The sequence below is a fragment of the Saccostrea echinata genome, unplaced genomic scaffold, assembly GCF_033153115.1.
Source record: "Saccostrea echinata isolate AGI-Se365-2 ecotype Australia unplaced genomic scaffold, CSIRO_AGI_Sech_v1 ptg000040l, whole genome shotgun sequence".
Classification (NCBI taxonomy): domain Eukaryota; kingdom Metazoa; phylum Mollusca; class Bivalvia; order Ostreida; family Ostreidae; genus Saccostrea; species Saccostrea echinata.
The window spans coordinates 3,554,188-3,573,701 of NW_026889789.1; the positions used below are offsets into that span (position 1 = coordinate 3,554,188).

Here is a 19,514-nt window from a genome sequence, read left to right on the forward strand (position 1 = left end):
TGCCCTAGTTATATGGCGTTATTTTTGGAAAATGGTGCCTATTTTGAATTAGATATGAGCTATGAATTATTATTTACGTGCTACCTTGTGTCATGATTTGCTGGAGTGAATCAAAGGAACTTATTCTGTATAGTATATCAATACACAGTTTTATAATGAAAATTGAGGCATTCAAAAAAAAAAAAAAAAAAAAAAAAGATAAACAAAGAAACAAACAAAACAAAACAAAAAATAAACCAAAAACAACAAAAAAATAATAAAAAAAAAAAACAAACAAACAAAAGAAACACACACACCCTAACACACACACACACACCCTCACTAACACACACACACACACCCTCACACACTCACATGCATCACCGACCATTCGAGGACTATGACACCCCACATTCCTCCGAGGACTATACTTTCTAATTGAGATATTTTTTCAAGAATTGGTATATTTATAAGGTTTGGCACTAGATACACGATGGGGGGTTGCATTATGTTGTATTTTGAAAATTAAAGCATGATTTTTTCACTATGCTTTAGAGGACGTTGTGTTAACGTCAGAGGACGTTGTGTTAACGTGAGAGGACGTTGTGTTAACATGAGAGGACGGTGTGTTAACCTTGAGAGGACGGTGTGTTAGCCGTGAGAGGACGGTGTGTTAACCTTGCGAGGACGGTGTGTTAGCCGTGAGAGGACGGTGCGTTAACCTTGCGAGGACGGTGTGTTAAGCTTGAGAGGACGGTGTGTTAAGCTTGAGAGGACGCTGTGTTAACCTTGCGAGGACGATGTGTTATCCGATAGAGGACGTTTTGCTTATGCCCCACAAAAGAGATGTAAACAAAGTTAGGAAATATATTTTCTGTTTTCAATCATTCTTACGGTGCGCTGTAAGAACGTGCGCCATGTGTGTTTACAATAAGGGTCATCATTCGTCATACACAGGCGGGGGGGGGGGGGAGGGTTGATAGCGTCGTGAATCTTAATTTACATAGTTTTAATCAAGGCCTTCTTCGACCCTTCAAACACATAAAATATTCATGTAGACCTCAACATTGTTACAACCAGCAAAAGTACCGACTTTGTACGGTAGACCCCCCCCCCTCAAGTATTTCCCGGGAAAATGGTTTTAGAGGGGGAGTCCCCCGGAAAAACTGGATCTAGAGAAGGATTTCTACTAAGGAAAGCCAATATTTTCGAGAGATCATACACAGCTTAAAAGCTATAAAGTGTGACTACCCCTCAAGCCAATTTTCTCTCCACCTAAAATTTAGTTTTCGGCTTTTATTTTATATTTTTTCATAATTTTTGCCGATTAAGGAAAATAATAGAAGAACTTCAACACCCTTTTTTATCAATGCCGTTCCTTAACAGTACTACTCTAATAATAAGTGAACTTACAAAGGCTGATGATTTTAATGGCATTTGGCCCAACAAAAAGCATTATAGAACAGATATAAAGAGCTAGGTTTCCATAGTGTTCTTTTTCTTCCTTTATTTACATTCATGAAAATAGATATCATTAGATCATACATTTTATAATACAAAAGCAAATCTTTGAAAAGAAAATATAAATCTTTTATGGACATGCACTGCCATGTTTATCCTCGCAACAAAAGTCAATACACAACCCCCCATGGCAGTACATTTTGTCATTACAAAAAGTACTGTATAACAATAACATAGGTTTCCATAGTTGAATGTATTTACAATGTAGAATTGTCATATAATTTAATGTGGTTATATTTTCTCCTTTTCTATATAGATTACAAACCTCTCTACGCATAATTACGAGAAATCATGTAAAACTGATTCATTAATTACTGGTTATCAAGTGACATGGATTGATTTTTTACTCAAACTACAAGTATACTTTGGCCCCATGTTTTTTGAGAATTTTTGTTCCATCTTTTAAGTTAGGATGAACTTTCCCTCAAAATGAATAAATTATAGTTACATAATTTAAAAAAAAAAACACCAAGGAAAGAAATAAATAAAAATTAACCCCCACCCCACCCCAAAAAAGTCTTTCTTAATATTACATTATAGAAATTGATAATGTGAAATATTGATGATAAGAAGCGATGCGTAATAAACTTGTAATAGGCGTCGGAACCGGAGGGAGGGCTAGAGGGGGCAGCCTCCCGAACTTATTTTTTTCAAAGATAGACATAATATAGGCTTTGAAAATTGGGGCATAGTCCCCAAACGTTTTTGGGGGTGGGGGTTGGTTTAGCCCCCCCTTTCAAATTAGCCCCCCTTTTCAATTTTTAAGTAAATATACTATTATTCTAATCTTACTTTATTTTTCAAAAGAACGTTCTTCATTGAAAAAAAAAGAACAAGGTTTCAGTAAATATATTCTGAAATTAATATATGTATATATAATTTAGTAGACAAATGATATAGAAAGCTGTATATCACAGTACAGAACTATACATGTACATAAATGTGGGGGTAATGTGGGCGTCAATATCCAAAGGAGATGGGTGAACATGACGAGCGATAAGCCTATATTGTGACAAACATGAAGATGAAAAATTAAATATCAATTATATCAAAATTTTCCTTGATATTTCGTCCAACATTAAAATATACTTTATGTAAAATCTCTACAATTTGCAAAAATCCCTCAAAGATTGAAATTATTTGCCTGTGAAATATTAGACACACACTAAATCGGGAAAAAAGAGTCATTTTCGCATACTATAACACTATTTTTCTATATGAGTGGGTCTTCGCTCCACCTTTTTGAAAGTTAATCATCAAAGTTTGCATAAAAATATACATTTTTTGGTTACCAAAAATATGGAGCAATGACCCACTATACCTTAAAAATATACTTTTATGACATAACATTCGCATCTTTTCGAGAAATACTTGAAGTCCATTAAGTTAAGGGTCATATCACAAACATGATTTAATGCCACTCTTCATCAGGACTTGTGTAGTCTAGTGGTTAGCGTGCTAGTCTCGAAAGAAAATGATACTCGGGATTTTTATTGCTAGGGTTCGAACCCCACGAATACCACATTAATTTTTTTTAATAAAAGAATAAATTTTGCCGAGAAAAATTTCCTCAAAAAAGTTTATCACAATTTCATAAATTTCAATAATGAGAACTTTTCTCTAAATATTAAATTCACAAACTGAACATGATTTTTATATTTCTGAAGCTATAGGCTTTCTGCACGCTATGTTCGCCCATCTCCATTACGTTCATTCATGCAGTTGCTACATGTAAGAGATATTTCCTAAAGGTGCTAGATGCTAATTCCATGCAGGTGCTATGTGCTATTCTGAGTGCATATGCTACACTAACTTTTAAAAAAATCCAAAGATAAACAAATAAACCATGTGAATAAGTGCAAGCAAGGATGCATATTTATAAAATATGCCAGAGAAGGTGAAAAAAAAATAGATACATACTTTTGGAAGAAAGCCCTACATGTAGGTGTGAAATCATGTACCCCATAAATTTAGACAGACCGCCTCTTTCAAGGAAACTGAAATTTTAGCTTAAACTCAAAAAAATTCATGTGACTGAATATTGAGTGTATATATGAAGAAAGAATAAGGAAAAATGACAAATGGTTAACAGAAATTAAGAATGCATTGGATCAACCTTGCAAATGCCTAGCAAAATAGGTGTCTCATTCCTCCTAGTTAGTCTTTTAGAGTAGGCTTTTCCTCTCAAATCCCCCTCACCGCGGAAAACTGGCTCTAAAGTAGGATTCTCCCAAGAAAAAAATGACTATAGAGTTGTAGGATTTTCTCCACTGAAATAACTAGAATGGTAGGAATTCCTACACTGGATTCAGTTTGCCACTCCTTCAACCTATTAAAATATTCATCTAACCAAAAGCGCATTATTGGCTAATTGAAATTTTAAAAATGCCACCTACAAATAATTTCGCTTTAAAAGTTCAATATTTTTTTCTATTTTGTTTTTGATCAATCAGAGAGTTTAATTATTTTAGTCACTATATCTTCGAAGTTCTAATAGCTATCAAATGAATTTATCACACTTCATTTATGAAATCAATGTTATTGTAACATGATATCGACATATATACAATAATGTTGATAACAATAATTGATTTATTGTCTTTCCTAGAGTTTTTTTTTTATTTAAATAAGTAAATGGGTTCCTATTACATGTAACTGAATGCCTGTAGGAACCTATCTATATTTGCAATTAAGAAAAGAATTTTAAAATAGATATTTCCGATATATATATATATATATATATATATATATATATATATATATATATATATATATATATATATATATATATATATATATATATATATATATTCCTTGCACTTGGCGTCATAAATTTCTCTCTCTCTCTCTCTCTCTCTCTCTCTCTCTCTCTCTCTTTGTCAAAGAATGGTATGTTTTTCTAGAGTTGCAGGCATGCTTTTGAAGCTTTCCTGGGACGAGCTTACGGCATATCATAGGGAGGAGAGAGATGGGGGGGGGGGGCAACGAAGCTATCCTATCTTAGGAGACTTCCTTATCTTTGCCTTAACTTCAAGACGACGATGTGCTTATCCTAAGACATATCTAAATGATATCAGAAGCGCTGGTGCCAGGAAAACAACTAGAATATATTGAATTTACAGAGCTTATATAATTTAATCCAATAGTTTTTGTAAAAAATATTAATTTCTTTTATGAATTAAATCAATTAAGTAGACACTGTGCCGTGTCACTGTATATGTATGCATTTAACCGTACAAATGGAAAAGAGAAAGTGATAAATGAAAATACATTTATTAATTGATGAATGAAACATGTAGCAGGTTAAAACGTTCATAAGCGTGACTACGGCGCGGATGCAGACGGGCACTACCTCCAACCTTTCTACAGAGGGGGGGGGGGGGGGGTCTGTTACATCTGGGGACGAACAACCACAAGAAGTGGCATTTTGAAAATAAATCTTATTACTAATCTCAATTGTTCCTTATATGTGAATTATAAATATATCACAATGTTATAATGTTAATTTTTATTGTTATTCAAAAAGGGAATGCTTCAATTTTTTTTTTTTTCAAATTGACTTATCCATTAATATAAATATGTTTTAAAAAATTGCATATAGATTTTCTTTTCTGTTTTTTTTTTTAATTTTATTTCTCTATTATATCTATTACAGCTCAATACATGAAAACGGGATAAGAATGGACAAACCTGATAAAAAATTTGAAATGAAAATCGAGGAATAGCGATTATTTATAAAATTTCTGAAACATTTTATTATTACCAATACCAATCAAGCTCGGATACAGGCATTTTCCGGAGGGGGAAGGAGGGTACAGAGCCGCTCACTCAAAAAAAAAAAAAAAGAAGACTCAGACATTATTGTCAAGCAAGGATAAAAAACCATAAACTTATCCATACCTTATATAGCTATTTCGTTTTGGAGGGGGAGGGGGTGTTAAATCGCTTTGCCTTTATAGAAATACAGAAGATGTATTAATGTATGTGACTTTCTATGCCATTGTAACAGGGGTCCATGTTTTCTAGAGGGATTGTGTTTACTATTAATATCATTTCAACAACTCTAAAAATCCCAAGGGGACCGGATCCCATGACCACGCCCCCCCCCTCCCCAATTACGACATCTTAACTAAAGATATTCCTAAGATGCTTTTGTTTTACATCCAAAGACGTATCTTAAGATAGTCCTAAGATATGTACAAAGTATGCTGCTGGTTCTGAGTTGGTTGGGGAAAAGCCGCATATGATTTGGTGATAGAAAGCGAATTCGTGTCGGACGTCTGAGAAAAATTGATTGAAATTCTAGCTTGAAGTTAATTTTCAATCCAAATTTGCTTTTCTCATACGCTTGATGCAGAAGACAAATAATAATTTCAATTTCCAAATAGTTTGAATTTAATTCAGATTAGAAACTTCTATCCAATCTATTCTTTTAGAGAAATCATCAATATCTTTTAGGGCACGACAATTTTCATTCTATTGGGGGGGGGGGGTAATTAAAAGGGGGACGCTGGCAGATTTTGGAAATAAAGAATCTGTTCTTGAAAATACATGTATAAAAAATCTCTCCTCCAGTGACCGAAATCAGTGGTATTAAGCCGATATCAGTGCCAGTAGGTACGCATACATGTATCCTCAGATGTCGAAAAGCTCCACAGCTTCGAGAGTTTACATCTATAGATATACTTATATATCCCTTCAATCTGTTGGTGAATTAAAATGATTTGAAGATATATACATATAGTCTTTAAACCTATAAAGCAGAGAGAAATTTGCAACATATACCTTTATACAATACATTAAATCAAGCGCTCAAAATCTGAATAATCACCAAAGAAAACCCAACATTTCAAGAAAAAGAATATGGGTCACAATGTAATTAAATATTTGGACTTCATCAAAGATTTAAGCATACACTTCGATATTGTGGTAGGTGAAATAATGTACGTTCGAATCTCCAAATATGTTACGGCTCCTCGAATATATCTGTTTTTGCATCTCTTCGTAGCTTACAAAAATGTATATAATTATTATTTTTGCCTCATTTCTAAACTGTTTTTACAATGTATGGATTATTTCCGTACTGTATAAGGTGGAGACCGGTCCTTAGGATAAGACCGTATAAACCGAAGTCCCTTGTCGCAGTAGATGCTGGCACGAAAAAGATCTCTCTCTGCTCAAAAGCCGCAAGTGTCGAGTACAGGTCTAACTTTGCAGTCCCCCACCAGCAAGTGTTGGCGTCTCAATATGATTGAAACATTCTCGAAGGGACGTTAAACAACTAAGCAAACAAACAAACAAACATTTTTATACATTGTATTTACCGGTACATGTAAAAGTATATGTATTCTTTCTCTACATAAGATTTGGATTTGGATTCATCTGTCTTTTGCAGATACACCTGTATGCATGGTATTATTTAATCTGAGACCCCCCCCCCCCCAACCAACACACACTTTTCTGTGGTAGCGTTGAACCGCTTGCACCGTATTGTACAGAATATATTTCGTGCAGAAAAGAAAATGAGAGTATTACACCACCCCCCTCCCCCTCCTTTCTCAGTTTTAAGAATTTAAGTTTTGTAAAATAGTCAACAGCCTAGCTATTTCCCTTTATTGCTTGTAAACATTTTGCTTTTTTAACATTTGAAAAAAAAATCCTGAAATCCTGACCAATCCCGATCAAAATTAACAAAAATAAGATGAAATTATTGCCTTCTTTAAGTATTTACCACTAAGAAATTTATTTATTTATCAAGTTCAATTACTTTTTAACGCGTATTACACCTTAACAAACTTGTATTTCTTCTGAAAATATTATCTATCATCAATTATTATAAAATTCTGGTTGGGATCAGTTTAATTTCGATCGGGATCGGCTAAAATTTGTAAAAAAATAATTTCTTTAAAATTTCGCAATTTCGTTTCAATTTCTTTTTCAAATATGATTGTCTAACATATCCTTTGTAGCTGTGACTTGTTTTTTGAATAATTATATTATCCATATGTTTTGAAAATATTCACAAATAATGTACTTTTTCGAAAAAAAATTTTAGTAAAAAAATTAAAATGTCTATCTGGCTTTTCTTCACATATTTTATGAGATATTTATATTATGCATTCATTAACAACAAATTTTTAACTATAAAGCATCTTATTTGCAAATAAAACATTATTTTTTTTCATTTTCTATGAAAAATTGGAGAAAATTTTTATAAAATATTTAAGAGCTAGGCCTTTCAATGCTGAAACCATGACTTAAGGAAGCTCTAAACACTGCAAACTAAAGAGTTCTATTTGTAGGGTAGTTTTATTGGGTGATTTGCCCTTAGAAGAAAAATAGTATAAATGGGAATCTACAGTTAATGACATAATTTCTTATGAATTAAAGTATTCTTAATGTTATGTTAGACCAAGATTAAGTAATTGAATACATTATTTCCATTAATTTTCCTGATGCAAGTAAAAAACAGTGATTTCTGTTCACAAATAGTTCATTGTCTTTGAACATTTTTTCTGCAGAAATAAGGCAGGTACCCTATGTTGAAAATGAACTTGATACACTAAATATGTGCACCTTTATATGATATATTTTCCTCAAAGCCCAAAAAGCATTTTTCATTAGTGTTTAGAGCTTCCTTAACATGGATGTCTTAAGACCAATGGAATTAAATTTTGGTGTGGCATTCCTCCTTAAGGAAGTAATTATGGGTCCAGTTCCTAATGAATAGAAAGCCTCATTTGCGGTTTGTATAAACAAGAGCATAAATTATTGATATAAAATTTTATTCAGAAGAGAAATCACAAATAAATACCTCACCTTTAATATCATCAATGTTCATTTTTGCATACTTAAACATACATCAATAACAAGATGTGTTTGTGAAACACTGATGCCCCCGTATGGCAGCTTATGGCGAAGGTTAAAGTTTCTCAAATGCAAGTCAAAATCCAGGCCAAAAGATAAAAAATGTTAAATTTGAAAGCCCTAGCTGCAACTGTTCAAAAGTTATGGCGAAGGTTAAAGTTTTTTAAAAGTCAGTAAAACATTAAGGTCAAGGTCAAAGTTGTTGGTATCCAAAGGAAGGTCTTGTCACAAGGATTACATATGTGAAGTATGAAAGCCCTAGCACCAACCATTCAAAAATTATGGCCAAGGTTAAAGTTTTTCAAAAGTAGTTCAAACTCCTATGTCAAGGTCAAAGGGTCAAAGTGGTTGGTATTCAAAGGAAGGTGATGTCACAAGGATTACATATGTGAAGTATGAAAGCCCTAGCTTTAACCATTCAAAAGTTATGGCCAAGGTTAAAGTTTTTCGAAAGTAGGTCAAACTCCTAGGTCAAGGTCAAAAGGTCAAAGTGGTTGGTATCCAAAGGAAGGTATTGTCACAAAGATTACATATATAAAGTATGAAAGCCCTAGCTCTAACCGTTCAAAAGTTATGGCCAAGGTTAAAGTTTTTCAAAAGTAGGTCAAACTCCAAGGTCAAGGTCAATTGTTGGTATCCAAAGGAAGGCCTTGTCACAAAGAATACACATGTGAAGTTTGAAACCCCAAGCACCAACTGTTCAGAAGTTATGGCCAAGGTTAAAGTCTCATAAAATTTTGCAAAAGTGGGTCAAACTCTAAGGTCAAGGTCAAAAGGTCAAATATGATGGTACCCAAAGAAAGGTCTTGTCACAAGAAATACACATGTGAAATATGAAAGTAATAGCTCCAACCAATCAAAAGTTATGGGCAAGGTTAAAGTTGACAGACAGACAAACAGACAGACAGGACAAAAACAATATACCCCCGGGATCTTTCGATCCGGGGGCATAAAAAGAATTGTTATTACTTTTAAAATATGTAACTATAAAAATCAATACTAAAAAGTCTAACATTTCCAATGTTTTACTGAGCATTGATGTTTGACTGCAGAGTGAGATATTGGACATTGGACCGCTTATGTCACAATGTTGGCAGGATCAGCTTAACGAGGTTGGATCCTGATATTTAAAGTCTTAAACTTTTTTTGTCAAGTATATTTTTAGTTTCTACACACATAGCTTAATTAAAAATCAAAACAAAAAATGGGTGTCAATATGCTTCTTTTGGCGCTACAGTACATTTAATATGACCTTTTTGCACTGAAATTTGTGTCTTAATCAAAAATCACATCTTCGCACGTTTTTCCCCCAATGTTAGTATCCAAATAAATCATGGGGCAAAATAAACTATTAGTCTATTTAAAATAAGACACATTAAAATTGTGACTAAGTAAAAGTTTCAAAATTGCTCAGCATAATCAATTATTTGACCTTTCTGCACTCACAAAATGTGATTTTTCTGGCATTAAAATTTTTAACAAGCAAGAAAAATATTTTAAAGTCTTAAACTTTTGCTGACTTTAAGCAGATTGATCAAAGTTATCTTATATATTAAGAAAAGAAAAACAAAAGTGGCGGTCTATGATGTAAATTTTTAGATATTACTAAAAATGTGTTAATTTTATGTTAAAATTGGCTTAATTTTTTCCTGGACTTTCAGAATATATTTACTATATTTGTCACAATATAATGAAAGAATTCGAAAGAAATAGTTTGATAGATATTTCAGAACCAGAATAAAACATTTCACAGCAAAAATCAGCTCTGTTTGCAACCAGCATGGAAAAATTGGAATCTAAACTTAACAGTACTGTATATATTTCAAAAGGGAAAAAATTGATCATTTTCTTCTACAAAACCTTCCGCCACAAAATATAGTCCCTAACTTAATCCTATTTGAATGGAATTTAATCGCGGTTTTTTCACTGAATATAGTTTAATTTGCATTGTAAAATCCAGATTTAATGTTAGAACTTAAAATGATGCAGAATTTTAGAGACAAGAAGTCTGTGAGCCAATGCTCACTAATAATACCCCCGCTCTGATGTGAATACACAAGTTCGGTTATGGACAAACACAGTGATAATCAGGAAATTGAAATCGGATTTGTAAAAACTGAATCCCAACATATGGCATGCCTAAACAAAGATTGTGGTAAAATTTCAAGCATCTGCAATGAGTAGTTGCTGAGAAAACTACAACTAAAATTTGCTACGTATGGTACGGACAGACGCATGGATAAACAGGAAGTTGACATCGGATTTGTTCCAAAAATGAATCCAATTATATGGCAACGCTTAACAAAGACTGTGCTAAAATTTCAAGCATCTGTGATGAGTAGTTGCTGAGAAAACTACGACCAAAGTTTGTTATGTGTGGTGCGGACAGACGCACGGATAAACAGGTAGTTAACATCAGATTTGTACAAAAATGAATCCCACCATATGGCATGCCTAAACAAAGAGTGTGTTAAAATTTCAAGCATCTGCAATGAGTAGTTGCTGAGAAAACTACAACCAAAATTTGTTATGTTAATACAGACAGACGCACGGATAAACAGGAAGTTAACATCGGATTTGTACAAAAATGAATCCCACCATATGGCATGCCTAAACAAAGAGTGTGTTAAAATTTTAAGCACCTGTGATGAGTAGTTGCTGAGAAAACTACAACCAAAGTTTGTTATGTGTGGTACGGACAGACGCACGGATAAACAGGAAGTTGACATCGGATTTGTACAAAAATGAATCCCTCCATATGGCATGCCTAAACAAAGAGTGTGTTAAAATTTCAAGCACCTGTGATGAGTAGTTGCTGAGAAAACCACGACCAAAATTTTTTATGTATGGAACGGACAGACGCACGGATAAACAGGAAGTTGACATCGGATTCATACAAAAATGAATCCCACCATATGGCATGCCTAAACAAAGATTGTGCTAAAATTTCAAGCATCTGCAATGAGTAGTTCCTGAGAAAACTGTGACCAAAAAAATTTGTTACGGACGGACAGACAGACAGACAGACAGACAGACAGACAGACAGACAGACGGACAGACAGACAGACAGACAGACACACAAGGGTAAAACAGTATACCCCCCTCTCCTTCGGAGCGGGGGTATAATAAAGGTCCAGACCAAAATCTGCTCAAAAGCTCAGGATCGAACCTCCTTAATCTTATTTTCATCTGTTGGTGTTCGACAGTAACAGAATTGACCAAGTTTAACGCAGTGCAGGTACAGGAAATTAACATCATAGAAGCCAGCAAGAGTACAGTCATAACTGAGGTACAATGTGTAGTAGGCCTCTTGGAGTAAATAGAGAACAAGTATCAGCTGTCAACATGCAGTAGACCTGAAACAAAGTGAGAAAAATTATTACATCACTTATGTCAGCTAAAGGTGCTGTGAGCGAGCTAACAAAATAATAAGGTTATAACCCTGCTGCAATTCTTTTATTTAGAATGTGTAAATGTGACCTTGAACTTACCAAAATGACTTTGGTAAAAAAAAGGACAGATCTTTGGACATGATTAATCTAAGAGTGAAATATGGACATCAAATTTTTCTCCATTAATACAAAATAATAGACTTACATTTTTTCTGCCAGAGACCTTGAACTTGTCACAATGACCCTCAGGTCAGAAAAAAAATTTTTGTAGCAAATTAAAGCTCAGTTACAAAGTTATTGACTGGACAAGAATGTTATCTCTTATCTGCCAGTGACCTTGAACTTGCCAGAATGACCTTGGTCAAGGTCAAGACTTCCAGGTCATAAACAATCTTTGTAGCAAGTAAGATCTTCCAGTGATTCTCCATTACAAAGTTACAGCCTACACAAGTGTTTTATACCTTTTAAGCCAGTGACCTTGAACTTGACAGAATTGCCATGGGCCAAGGTCATGACACACTCTCAGGTCTTCAATAATCTTTGTACCAAGAATGAGCTTCAATGATTCTCCATTGCAAACTGATATCCTGGACAAGAAGTTTATATCATTTCTGTCAGTGACCTTGAATTTTGACAGACTGTTTGATGGGATCCCGCCAATCAAGTCGGGTTCATCATGACATTTGAGCAATATAAGCCTTAAAGATTCAACAAACTTTCATAAAATAATTATCGTTAATATTAATAAATTAGTTTAAAACTATACTAATCATAACTATTTACATCATATTGAAACATTGTACTGAACAAAAGTAGTTTTGCCCTCGACTTGTTAATAACAGCTGTGGCTAAAAATAGTGATTGGGTCATGTGGGGATTTTTTCTTTACAGAGCAATGACTGTTTACAATCTAACATATAAGAAAGGATAAGATAGGCTAAGATCCCTTTTTGGCCCCTGGTTTGGGGTGTCTTTTAGAATGTTGCAACAGTTTTTCAGTTAAAAACCTGTTGTCACCTCTGCCATAAATTGAGTATTGTTTCTAAGTTATGGGATACACAGAGGCCACAGGAAGGTCAGGAAAAATGTCAGTTTCCGAATTTTCTCATTTTATGCAAATTTTCATTGGTTTTACAGCACATTTTGGTTCAGAAAACATAGAGCACAAGCTTGCCTATCTACCAAATTTATATATTTCATACAATAGTATCAGATGCATCTTATGTATAAAAATCTCAGATAGGCAGCCTTGTGCTCTATATTTCCCAAAGTGAAAAGTATCTCAAATTAGGGGTTTAAATTTTCCTGGAAAACCCACTAGCCCAGGGGCTATTGACCAGTAAAAATTACTAGCCCAAACCTCAAACTAACTAGCCCAACAACTTTTTCATGCGAAATGAAAACATAACAAGTAAAAGTTTTAAAGGCTGTGGTGACAGAAACAAATTAAACTACAATGTAGTTCTCAGTCTAATGAAACCACTCAACATAGAAAAGTGAAAGTAAACTGTTGAGATTTTTTCCCCATTCTGCTAGTCCGATGGACTATCATTACATCTGAATTAGCTAGCCCGAGTCTTAAATTGACTAGCCCCGGGCATCGGGCTACCATATATTTCAACCCCTGCAAATTTGACAAAATGCAACCAGAATTGAGGAAATTCTGGAAATAACCTACTTCTACACCCTCTTGTGGCCTCCGTGTAAGCTTTGAATCAAAATTAGTGCTGGTTTTAAAACAAGCATTATTTTTAATTCTTACCTGCAAACTATCATAATTTTAACTGTGTTCTGATTTTTACATCAAACAAGGGGCCAGATTCGGCCGTTACCATACCTTGTCCTTTCTTTAAAAGTTTTTAGATTATTTATTTGAAGGACTGAAATGGGGGTTCAACAGTTATTTTATCAATACGACCACTTGGTCTTTTACACGACTGGACCACTCATTTACTAGACTGGGTCAAACATGCCTTAGTGTCAAACCCTGTTGAACTAGCCGGAATGACCTTGGGTCAAGATCTTGACACACCAACAGGTCATAAACATTCTTTGTACAAAGTTTGAGCTTCCAATGACCAACAAGTTGGCACCGATAGACTGACAAGGTGATTTTTATATATTCCCCCAACCTTTATTGTGGGGGTAGAAGACCAGCATGATGAATATAAGACAGAACATTCAGGATCTAAATGAAAAATGGGGACTCCTGATACACGTATCAGAGTGGAAGGAGATGCTCAATACAAAATTGCCACCTTCAGTGCCATTGGGAAAACCCAATTCTAAGCTGCTACCCAAGTGACATATACTGTGTTCTTAGAGGAAGAAAATTGTAGCAGTGTTCTATGGAAATAAATTTTGTAAGAAAGGTGAAAGCTGAGAAATAAAGGAAAGGAAGTTACCTGCCCAGCCATGAGGACTGCACTGTCACCATTCCTCCAAAGACAATGATTGTGGATGAGAAGAGATGGGCTGCAGAAAGTGAAAGTGAGCTGCAAAGTGATGACCATCCACTAGTCATCTATTTCACCAGTGGTGGTTAAGGTGCCACTCTATACAGATTATCTGAAAAACAAGGAAATTTCATTGAAAACCTAAAAGATCTGCTGCAATTCTTTAATTCTCAAAGAAAACAGACAGCTATGGCTCAATTAGCAGCCACACATTTCTGAGAAGAATAAAAGAATCCACACAAAGAAAATTTGCCTTTGACCTAAAGCTTCAATGCAAAACAGAGTAAAAAAAAATATCAGTACTATTAGCACTATTCCATGAGATTTACCTTTGATTAAGTGGGCCACGTCTTCTACCATCAATTCAATCATAAGCTGCTACCAGAAACAGTGTGGAAAGTCCTGTCAACTTACCGGTAATTCCTTTTCCTGTCGATGACTGAAAAGCAATGAGTGGAAATTTCAGTGTTGCCTAGTGACTATGAATTAAACATGACAGAAGAAAATGTTTGTTAGAAGATTATTAACTTGACTTTTAAGTCCAAATAATCTTGCTAGCTAAAATTAAAAGAGTGTTCCAAGGAACACGTGTCGCCTGATGAACAGCATCATTATTTAAGATTAGAAGAAAATCTAAGGGTGGTCAAATATTATTTGATACAAGCATTATGAGGGCTGTTAAGAGATTATTAGTACATAGTGTTTATTTTTCTTTCCAAGTAATGCCTTTTGGTGAAAAATGGCATATATGTTTGACAAACACTAAGAATTAATAAAAGCAACAAATATTTTACAAATATTTTATTTCTTCTTTTCAATGGTATATTAATGGGTAAATAGAAGGAATACCCGGTGCCGTCACGAAATCATATATTGAAATATGTTATACCTATGTTCAAACTCCCAGTGGACCCATATACAGCAAGAGTGAAAATAATTCAAATTATATATCAGTATTTATTTTTTCAATTTCATTTCAATTCATTTTGTGCAAGCTTCTTTGAATTTCAATCAGAAATACGGAGATCATAAAAAAATCTAAGCTAGGTATAGATATCTGATTACATCAATAAAATAGATTTTGACGTCAACGCGACACAGCAAGCATACTTATAGAATTTTACGTAGCTCTTTGGAGAACTCTTTTCCAGACTAAAAGATCTGCTAAAACAATAACAACTAGTGCTAACTGTAACGAGAACTGTTTCAGATGTTCCCCAAACACTTCCCCATTCTCTTATGGGCCACATTCATTACAGGCTTCATTTAATTATGCAATTCTTTTGTTTAATAAATCTATACTTTATTTTCAGTAGTATTTATTAAAAAACAACACTGGTATAGTTCTTTGAGTATTAAATTAGCCAATTGGATTTCAGCGCATGCTAGACCTGAGTATATCGCAAACTACCTAACAATGATACGGTCATGTGATATACAACATATACCATGATACAGCTGTCACCAATTGAATTAAGCTTTATCTTAACATATAATTCTTTGCTAACTCCACAGTTATAGAAAATATACAAAGAATATCTTGATAACCCTTATCAAAGTTAATAAAAGGTGGATTTATAGTCTTGATATTGTATTTTTTCTTTGCTACCTTTTTTCAGCCATTTTAAAACATTAAAATTTGTTAGGTTGAATGTAGAAGTTACAAACAAAACAATGAAAATTATCTTCTACTGTATCACAATACATACATGGCGATACGCGTATCATCAGCCCTTGCGATCAATACGATCGATGTATTGCTGTATTGTTAAACCTCTAGCGCATGCACATGCCCATATTTTCTAAATATTTCATATTCCTTCCTCGTGAAGAGACTCACAATAAATAGCTATGTAAGAAATCTAAAGATTTTCATTGAAAACTATGAGAGATACAGCCATATAAGTATTAGCAAATCAGAATCCACTTTCTTGCATTCAATTTTCATAGTAGCACAATGTAGGAACCCTTTACACCTATCTATATTGTAAATTCCATCCAGTTTTGTTAAAAACTAAGAAAGTTACTACTGTAACAGCCATTTAAAATTTAAGCCAATCAAATTGCAGCACACTTGCATGAGCGTGTTTTCACAATATCTCATATATTATATCAAAATGGAGAGCTTTTTTGTGTATGACTATGTTTTAAATTTCAAAGCATTTCATCAAAAAAAAGGTTATTGAAATTTTTTGTGTCAGTCAAACAGAGCAAAGCACACATGCATGCACATGCTTTCTTGCTAATTCAACCACCTCTTCTTGTCTACACTACTAATATAAGTTTATACAATGAAGTTCAAAGCATATCATAAAAAAACAGGAAGGTTTATGGTGTTTCAATTGCTTCAGTCATTTCACTCCTTGCACACGCACGCATGTGCATGTAAGTGTGGATAAAATGACCTTCCTTCTGCACATCTACACAACATGCCTGTTAACCCTAAAAAGGTTTCATCTCAATCAGTTGAGTAGTTTCTGTGATGACAGAGAAAGAAGCATTAAAGCTTCCAGACTGTCTCAACATGGTAAAGATCTATGGCTGGCATGAGATGAAAATGAAGAAGCAATGATGCTTTAGGTCAATAGACATATGCAAGTTTATAATTCCAATGGGACATGTCTAATTATCCTATCAATTAGAAATTTTGCATAGCTGTTTTATTTGTTCTTGTTAAAATGTTGACAAATTTTCATGAATTAATGTCTTTCTTTTATGGAGTAAAAGTAAATGTCTCATTAATTTCAAAATAGCCCTTATATAGCAAAGAAAAAAAATCCACAAATAGTAAACACCCATACAGAATAGCATTTATCATATAAAATCTGACAATAGATTACGATATATGATTCTCCACCCTTCAAAGCTAAAGTGAATTATAAAATTGAAATTAACAAGAAGTCTGTGAGCCAATGTTCACTAGTAATACCCCCGCTTTGATGTGAATATACATTCTGATGTGAATATACACAAGTTCAGCTATGGACAGACTCAAGGATGAACAAGAAGTTGACATCGGATTTGTACAAAAATGAATCCCAAAATATGACATGCCTAAACAAAGAATGTGCTAAAATTTCAAGCATCTGCAATCAGTAGTTGCTGAGAAAATTGCGACCAAAATATGTTATGTATGGTACGGACAGACACACGGATAAACAGGAAGTTGACATTGGATTTGTACAAAAATGAATCCCAACATATGACATGCCTAAACAAAGAGTGTGCTAAAATTTCAAGCATCTGCAATCAGTAGTTGCTGAGAAAATTGTGACCAAAATTTGTTATGTATGGTACGGACAGACACACGGATAAACAGGAAGTTGACATCAGATTCGTACAAAAATGAATCCCAACATATGACATGCCTAAACAAAGAGTGTGCTAAAATTTCAAGCATCTGCAATCAGTAGTTGCTGAGAAAACTGCGACCAAAATTTGTTATGTATGGTACGGACAGATGCACGGATAAACAGGAAGTTGACATTGGATTCGTACAAATATAAATCCCCTATATGGCATGCCTAAACAAAGAATGTGCTAAAATTTCAAGCATCTGCAATCAGAAGTTGCTGAGAAAACTGCAACCAAAATTTGTTATGTATTGTACAGACAGACGCACGGATTAACAGGAAGTTGAAATCAGATTCGTATGAAAATGAATCCCACCATATGGCATACCTCAATAAAGTGTGTACTAAAATTTCAAGCATCTGCGATGAGTAGTTGCTGAGAAAACTGTGACGAAATATTTGTTACGGACAGACAGACAGACAGACACACAGACAGACACACAAGGGTAAAACAGTATACCCCCCTCTCCTTCGGAGTGGGGGTATAATAATTAAAATAATTATTTTTAATAAATATATCTTTATCCCAGATATCTTCCAAAAGAGATTTCAGTCTCTATTCACTCTATAACGATACTTTTGGTATACCCATCCTGATGTCTTTTCATTGTATTTAAATTTCAGTTTGTGTGGTTATATTGCATACAGTTTCAAAGTACAGTGTCATGAGCTCATATACAGTAACATGTGATATAAATGCTAATTATCAAAATCCTGCCTCTCAAAATCAAAAAACAAAGAAAAAAATAATAATAATTCAATCAACCGCCAGAGTGATTTTATACAATCAAAGGTCAAGGTCAACTGAATTGTAATGTAACGAACTCACTTGCATTGAACTCTCTTTGTTTGAAAAATCGGTTTGTTTGAAATGAACTGGGTTTCTCCTAAAATGCTGGTACAGTTTCTCTGCATTAAATACTCGTTTAGATTGAAATCGGTTAACTTGAAAAACTCTGTTAATTTGAAGTGATTTTGGGGTCCGCTGAACACAAAGCTTATAGCAGTTTTGATAACGGGTACATTGAAGTTGCCAATTGCGACGCGTGGACTCAGGTGACTGACTATATATAAAGTCTAGCACGTGTTAATTTTTCACAGGTGATTTGATGTTCGTGGACCTGTACAAATTTAATTATGTGTTGTATAGATAAAACAATAATCATTGAGCATTTCTCACCGGAACATATTAGTCGCCATTTTTATTTTCTAACTACGGCATTAAGACCGACATGGATAAAATACGCAGCGGTGTCATGTGTACATTGGTGTGTGGAGAATAGGGCTGTGTATTGACCAAAATATTTCGATAAGATATTTTATAAAGCAATATGCTATATATTGGATTCTAAAATAAGTCTAGCAAAAAGGTCTTGTAAATCATTTAATGCATAAATTTGATAAAAACTGGGTGTTTTAATACCAAATTGGAAGTTCATATGTCTCACTGTCTTTACAAAGAACACTTCAAATTCAAACTTTTAATGACTGAAAAACTAATATGTTAAAATATAGTTGTATATGAATTTTGCAATAGTTAATTAAGATGTGCTATCTCCTTAATGTTTATTTTACCATTGACCAGTTTTAATTAAAAACAGTTAAAAATTATCTTTGGTGACTGAAATTCCCAACTTTTTCACAGAATTATAAGAAAAACAGTCTGCCCAATACGTATTGGAAGTTAGTTTGTCGATACGATAAATTCCTGAATATCGATATGTATTGATTAATCAATATATTGACACAGCCCTAGTGGAGAAAGTGCCAGAGTAAATAAATCCACTGTAATTAAGTAAATGGAAAATAAACTTCTTGAATTGAAGTATATGAAGCATATGTTTTCAATGCTGATGACACAGGGCTGTTCTATAGATTCGAACCTGACAAATCATTGCATCTATGCGGCAATGTTCAAGACGAACTTTTTTCGTGTATAAATAGTC

At 33.9% G+C, this 19,514-nt stretch overlaps 1 long non-coding RNA gene across 1 annotated transcript; it reads right to left on the reverse strand.

The window, feature by feature from the left end:
* Positions 1 to 11,634: 11,634 nt before the first annotated feature.
* On the reverse strand, positions 11,635 to 14,784 carry LOC133200627 (uncharacterized). Its single transcript, XR_009722970.1, has 3 exons — positions 14,545 to 14,784; positions 14,165 to 14,327; positions 11,635 to 11,723 (listed from the first exon to the last, which is right to left on the reverse strand). It is a non-coding gene; the product is annotated as an uncharacterized LOC133200627 (long non-coding RNA).
* Between the last annotated feature and the right edge of the window lie 4,730 nt (positions 14,785 to 19,514).